Here is a 7500-nt window from a genome sequence, read left to right on the forward strand (position 1 = left end):
GTTGGAGCGTGGCACCACCAAGGCTTCGGTCACCACCGTCACCGCCCTTGTAATCACTTCAGTGCGCCGGTATGGCTGGAAGAGCGTCAGGAGGTGAGGGGCGCGCTCCTCCTGTGCCTTGTAGAACACCACGAGGCTGTGCAGGCAGGTCACCTTCTCTTGCTGGCCTTCCCAGATTATTCCCTCCTCTCTCCGCTGGACCTTGCCAAGAAGTCCCAAGTGTGAAGAGGTTCCCCCGCCCCAAGCAAGAAAGGAGTATTCCAACGAGAAGTGGACCTGGCTACAGTACAGGAGTTCATGCCCCATGACATCGAAAAGCCAGGAGATTCTCCTGAGGCAGGTCAGGTTCCCTGCCGCAGTTCTGGCGAACTGAGAGAATGGGTTCTGAAGGTCAACTTCCGTCGTAAGTGACTCCCAGGATCTGTATCTCCTGCTGCTGCCCCAGTGTCGTTCCATGAAGGGTGAGGCGGAGTGTGTTGGGCGTTCTTGTAAGGAATAAAGCTGACCTACCATTTCTGTCCCTAGCCTTCTATAAGACTAGGACGTCGTTAATGTTTCCTCTCCTGGGGCGACGGCTGCTGATACCTTGATATTAGCGTACGTCCTGGCACTCAGTACAAGATTCAGCAGGTCAGTATACTGTATATTCCACAGCAGTGTCCCCAACACACTGCCCTGTGGTATGTGGCACTTCAGCTCCAATAGCCTGCAGGATGATACCTGGCCGTTGTGCATCACCCACCCAGCTCCAGAATGTCCCCGCTCACGCCGACTGCGCGCAACCTTTCCACCTTTCCACCAAGGCGGCGTGCCACCCACGGTCAAACGCGCCAGGACGGCCGTGTGTCTTTCTTGGTTCGAGGCGTTGCTCCAATCGGTGACCAGCAGAAGGTTGAGCTCCATTGATGAGCGTCCCTTCCTGAAGCCGAACTGTCTGGAGCTGAAGGGGTGCTGCCCCCACCCCTTTCCGCCTCTCTCTCTCTCTCTCTCTCTCTCTCTCTCTCTCTCTCTCTCTCTCTCTCTCTCTCTCTCTCTCTCTCTCTCTCTCTCTCTCTCTCTCTCTCTGTGTGTGTGTGTGTGTGTGTGTGTGTGTGTGTGTGTACTTCGTGCCGTCATGGTACTTCTCTCTTGAAACTGTTGAGAGAGAGCTTTTGTATCATCCTTATTGCTTTAAGTATTCCGGCTTGCTAAATTTATTTTATAATATTCTTTTTCTGTGCAAAGAAATTCTTCGGGTAACATTTAATTTTTGTATTTTTTATGACAGTTCTCTGCAAAATGTGTGTAGTTCGGCGCCATGTAATATCAATCCCATTCGCTTTTTCTTTTTTTTCTTTTATTTGTACAGTGTATAATTTTATCCATTCTTTTTTTTTCTTGTTCGTTTTATACTGAGACCTTGGTGTTACTAAACGTAAGTATTTATAAATCATAAACATAATCATCTATATTTGAGCATCTCCAGAAAAAGCGTCTTAAATCATCTGTGAGTATCTCCAGGAAAAGCGTCTTCCCTTTGTATATGTATATGCACATGTTGTCAATATGCCATCACCGTCTCCAAATCCACCAACACTACCACCACCATCACAGCAACAACTATGGTGTCTATGTCTGTGGCTGCAAGATAATATTTGTTGCGTTCATCGACGTAGTTATGATGGATGAGGTGTGTGTGTGTGTGTGTGTGTGTGTGTGTGTGTGTGTGTGTGTCACAGAGGTAGTGATGGCAGTAACAATGTGGTAATGGCTTTCTTATTGTTCTTGAAGATGGTAGTGGCACTGGTAGTGGTAGCGATGATGCACTGGTAACACTGATATAGGTGGTTGTGGTAGTGTTTGATGTTTTTAGTATACTTGTGTGGTTACGATGATGGTACGTATTTCTGCTATTAGCACTGGTGGTGGTTAGATCGGTGTTTGTTGTTGTTCTTGTTGATAGTGGAGGTATTTACAAGTATGGTGATGATTGGCGTTTGAGGCACCGTTGCATCATTTGTGGTAGTGTAGCTGGTGATTCTGTTAATTGTAATGACTTATAATTGCACTGGGGGAGTGAGGAAGTTCTTGATAATACCAATGGTTTGTTATGGTAGTGATGGTGTTGACAGATGTGGTCGTTATGGTAATGAAAAAAAAAAAAAAAAATAAGGATATCTCTAAGACTGTGACAGTATATACGTAAGAGTACATAGAAAGAAAATATATAGGAAAAATATCTATTCATGCATTAAATAACATGTGGTAAAGCAGGGTGGAGCAGAGCAAGGCCTTGTTATTGTTGAAATTTTCGATGTGGTGTTGGTGGTAGCGGTGCACATCTGCAGGCAAGAATAGCTAGCAATGGACGCCGGTATCAGGGTCACTGTGAAGTTATCGTGGCGGGGATGTGCATGACGGCTATTTGTGTATCGGCGGTGGTGGTACTGACTCATAACGGAGAAAGCAAGAGAAGGTTTGGTCATGTCTTGGGGATGAAGGAAGATAACCCTGTGAAAAGGGCATGGAGGAGCCAAGTGGAAGGGAGAGGATCGAGAGGAAGACGGAGATTTAGAAGAAGGGATGGAATGAGAGAGACATGAGGCAACTGGGGCTGGGTGAAGGAGGTGTACATGACGGATGGTACAGGCGACAACGTTATAAGAGCAGCCGACCCTACTAAGGATTAAAGCGTAGAGGAAGGTGATGGTGGTGACCAAGTATTGGTGTTGCGTGGGGGGACGTGGCGATGGCTGTATCGAAGACCATGCTGGTGATAGTTTTGAAAATAGAAGAGTGCTCCTTTCAGAGACACTGGATTTATTTTCGTAAGCTGTTCATATTTCTAAGTTCGGCACAACTGGGATTTCTTTTTACACTTTTTTTTTTTTTGCAGATATACAATTTCTTTTTTTTTTTTAGTTTGTTAGCGATAAAACAGTGTAATATATTTTATGAAACTGTTAATATGTCAGACTTTGTATACTAATTGAAAATAATGCTGTTTCCCCAACTAAAATCGTTTTCTCTGTTATTCCAGTTGCCGTTTTCTATGTGATGGTTTGTCGCACCTCATTTTTATCGCCTTTAAATTTCGTGAAACACACACACACACACACACACACACACACACACACACACACACGGTGCATTATTGATTTTCTCAGTAGAATTCTCAAGGTTTTTCATTTATTAACAGTCCAAAGTGAAAGCAAGATAGCTTTTCCCTTGAAGAATTGAGGTGTGTGTGTGTGTGTGTGTGTGTGTGTGTGTGTGTGTGTGTGTGTGTGTGTGTGTGTGTGAAATGTTTAAATTCGCGAATTTTCTTTATTATAAATATATGATAAGCTAGTAACGTATGTGAATATTCTCAAATCTTTGATGCTGTTCGCTACTGTTACGAAATTCACTACATCCTCTTAGGTTACGTACACAGCAATAAAGAAACAGTGACGTAATCGTTCATCGTGATTGGCTGTTACTTATCTACTCCCATCCCTTGACCAATCACACGTGAGCCATCACCCATGCGCCTCCTAGAGGCAGCTCCTCACATCAAGCTCCTTCCACTACTCACTCACTCCACGAGTACCGCAACCTCACGCGGTCAAATGATGGAGATGGCAATGTGATCGTGTGCGTAACTATACAGCTAAGTTTATTTATTGTTAAAAGTGACCAAGATACATTACTCTAACAAACGAATTCGTGTGTTGTGTGAATAAAGCAAGTGAAGCGTGCTCTGAATCGCCTTTCCCCCCAGCCCAGGACCTGACAGGTGAGTTTAATGTAGGGTAGGAATGATTATCGCTAAGTACTGACTTGTGTTGTGTGGTGTGGTGTTGATGGTGGTAGTGATAAAAGTAATGAGTTTGGTGGATGGAGTTAATGACGGCAAAGACCGTGACTGGTGATGATTGTAGCTATCAAAGATTATTATATATGAATACATAATAGAGTTGCTAATAGCAGTGGAAGCTTTGATGGAGTTTACAGTTTAAGTGACTGTAGTACAAAGGGAACATCGGCAACCGAACTAATATGGAGGGTACAGTGAGTGAAAGTGACAAGGGAGAAACATTACTGCCTGTATGATTGGCAGCCATCCATCGTAACCATTGTTGATCATTGGTGTGCTAACCAGCGGTACAAAAATTATTGCTGCTACATAAATTACATTATAATTGTTAATTATGAGTAAAATGAAATGAAGCAAATGAAAAACCGAATGGTTAGTATTCCTATCTTCCTGTTCACCACCACCACCACCACCATTACTGCTTTTCGCATCATGTTTGTCCATTAACATTTGCATATACTAGAAATTATTATTCTCCACATATGTTATGATCTGGTAAGAGATACCTGTAACATTATGAATTGTAAATTATGTTTCAGAAGTACACTTAAGTAGGAACGTAACGATCTTCACTTGTTAAAGTGTCGTTAAGGAAGTATCATTCAAATGGATTGTGCACAACATAGGAAAATATACGCATTATTATCTCACACATATGCCGGAGCTAACCATGTGACGGACGAGCGTGGCCCACCAGGAACAGGTGATGCACGCTAAATGGTGCGGCTAATCAGCGTCAAGGGAGAGCCATATTAGTGCCACGTTCAGGGTGTCCATGTCTCGTGTGCGGTGTTTTGTGTTTTCACCTGAGTCCTACGTTCATTGTTATCGCCCTTTTGTTTCGTGAAAATCATTTATTCTTTAGAAAGAAAACAGCAAAAACATTAATTATGGGGTGAGAAAAGTGGTGAAAACGTTCATGAAAGTGTGTGGTGATGAAACGAGATAGATAGATAGATAGATAGATAGATAGATAGATAGATAGATAGATAATTCAAAGACTATATAAAATGAAGTTATAGGTAACAACAGAACCCAGCGAGAGAGAGAGAGAGAGAGAGAGAGAGAGAGAGAGAGAGAGAGAGAGAGAGAGAGAGAGAGAGAGAGAGAGAGGCACACACTGTAAATGCAGGGAAGGAGCATGGTATGTACTGTACGTTCCGCCCAGTGTCTTCTTACCTTCTCTAGCGCACGGCGCTTCTGACGGGAGTTGTAGCAGGAAATGATTAACACATACACACACACACACACACACACATTATATATGCTCGTTAGTCCTTTTTACTTGCCTATTTCCACTGGACTCATCCCTCGGAATAAGTACAAAACAGTTATTTTTGGGAGATATGAACGACTTTATGTGAAGTACGGCACAGGAGCGTGAAAGAGGAAGGGAAGCTCTCACCTTATATGATTTAAAAGCCTTTTGACATCATTTCAGACCAGAATCCTTCCCGGGCTGTGCTAACAAGCCTCTGCCGCCCCTCCATCACCTGCTCAGCCTCCCACTCTCGCTCGCTTTATATATATATATATATATATATATATATATATATATATATATATATATATATATATATATATATATATATATATATATATATATATATATATATATTTATTTATTTATTTTTTATTTTTTATTTTTTTATGTAGGAAGGATACTGGCCAAGGGCAACAAAAATCTAATAAAAAAAATGCCCACTGAAATGCCAGTCCCTTAAAAGGGTCAAAGCAGTGGTCAAAAATTGGTGGATAAGTGTCTTGAAACCTCCCTCTTGAAGGAATTCAAGTCATAGGAAGGTGGAAATACAGAAGCAGGCAAGGAGTTCCAGAGTTTACCAGAGAAAGGGATGAATGATTGAGAATACTGGTTAACTCTTGCGTTAGAGAGGTGGACAGAATAGGGGTGAGAGAAAGAAGAAAGTCTTGTGCAGCGAGGCCGCGGAAGGAGGGGAGGCATGCAAGATCAGAAGAGCAGTTGGCATGAAAATAGCGGTAGAAGACAGCTAGATATGCAACATTGCGGCGGTGAGAGAGGGGCTGAAGACAGTCAGTTAGAGGAGAGGAGTTGATGAGACGAAAAGCTTTTGATTCCACCCTGTCTAGAAGAGCAGTATGAGTGGAACCCCCCCAGACATGTGAAGCATACTCCATACATGGACGGATAAGGCCCTTGTACAGAGTTAGCAGCTGGGGGGGTGAGAAAAACTGGCGGAGACGTCTCAGAACACCTAACTTCATAGAAGCTGTTTTAGCTAGAGATGAGATGTGAAGTTTCCAGTTCAGATTATAAGTAAAGGACAGACCGAGGATGTTCAGTGTGGAAGAGGGGGACAGTTGAGTGTCATTGAAGAAGAGGGGATAGTTGTCTGGAAGATTGTGTCGAGTTGATAGATGGAGGAATTGAGTTTTTGAGGCATTGAACAATACCAAGTTTGCCCTGCCCCAATCAGAAATTTTAGAAAGATCAGAAGTCAGGCGTTCTGTGGCTTCCCTGCGTGATATGTTTACCTCCTGAAGGGTTGGACGTCTATGAAAAGACGTGGAAAAGTGCAGGGTGGTATCATCAGCATAGGAGTGGATAGGACAAGAAGTTTGATTTAGAAGATCATTAATGAATAATAAGAAGAGAGTGGGTGACAGGACAGAACCCTGAGGAACACCACTGTTAATAGATTTAGGAGAAGAACAGTGACCGTCTACCACAGCAGCAATAGAACGGTCAGAAAGGAAACTTGAGATGAAGTTACAGAGAGAAGGATAGAAACCGTAGGAGGGTAGTTTGGAAATCAAAGCTTTGTGCCAGACTCTATCAAAAGCTTTTGATATGTCCAAGGCAACAGCAAAAGTTTCACCAAAGTCTCTAAAAGAGGATGACCAAGACTCAGTAAGGAAAGCCAGAAGATCACCAGTAGAGCGGCCTTGACGGAACCCATACTGGCGATCAGATAGAAGGTTGTGAAGTGATAGATGTTTAAGAATCTTCCTGTTGAGGATAGATTCAAAAACTTTAGATAAGCAGGAAATTAAAGCAATAGGACGGTAGTTTGAGGGATTAGAGCGGTCACCCTATTTAGGAACAGGTTGAATGTAGGCAAACTTCCAGCAAGAAGGAAAGGTAGATGTTGACAGACAGAGCTGAAAGAGTTTGACTAGGCAAGGTGCAAGCACGGAGGCACAGTTTCGGAGAACAATAGGAGGGACCCCATCAGGTCCATAAGCCTTCCGAGGGTTTAGGCCAGCGAGGGCATGGAAAACATCATTACGAAGAATTTTAATACGTGGCATGAAGTAGTCAGAGGGTGGAGGAGAGGGAGGAACAAGCCCAGAATCGTCCAAGGTAGAGTTTTTAGCAAAGGTTTGAGCAAAGAGTTCAGCTTTAGAAATAGATGTGATAGCAGTGGTGTCATCTGGTTGAAGTAGAGGAGGGAAAGAAGAAGAAGCAAAGTTATTGGAGATATTTTTGGCTAGATGCCAGAAATCACGAGGGGAGTTAGATCTTGAAAGGTTTTGACATTTTCTGTTAATGAAGGAGTTTTTGGCTAGTTGGAGAACAGACTTGGCATGGTTCCGGGCAGAAATATAAAGTGCATGAGATTCTGGTGAAGGAAGGCTTAAGTACCTTTTGTGGGCCACCTCTCTATCATGTATAGCACGAG

The 7500-nt window shown here is 43.1% G+C and overlaps 1 long non-coding RNA gene across 2 annotated transcripts in view; it reads left to right on the forward strand.

Moving 5' to 3' along the window:
• The first annotated feature begins 3530 nt into the window (after nt 1–3530).
• The window catches only part of LOC135106684 (uncharacterized), a 132828-nt gene continuing 128858 nt past the window's right edge, over nt 3531–7500 (forward strand). For both annotated transcript variants that reach the window (XR_010271404.1, XR_010271405.1), the window contains exon 1: nt 3531–3757. This is a non-coding gene — a long non-coding RNA (uncharacterized LOC135106684). The remainder of the gene's footprint in view (nt 3758–7500) is intronic.

Source organism: Scylla paramamosain, chromosome 14 (assembly GCF_035594125.1).
Source record: "Scylla paramamosain isolate STU-SP2022 chromosome 14, ASM3559412v1, whole genome shotgun sequence".
NCBI lineage: Eukaryota > Metazoa > Arthropoda > Malacostraca > Decapoda > Portunidae > Scylla > Scylla paramamosain.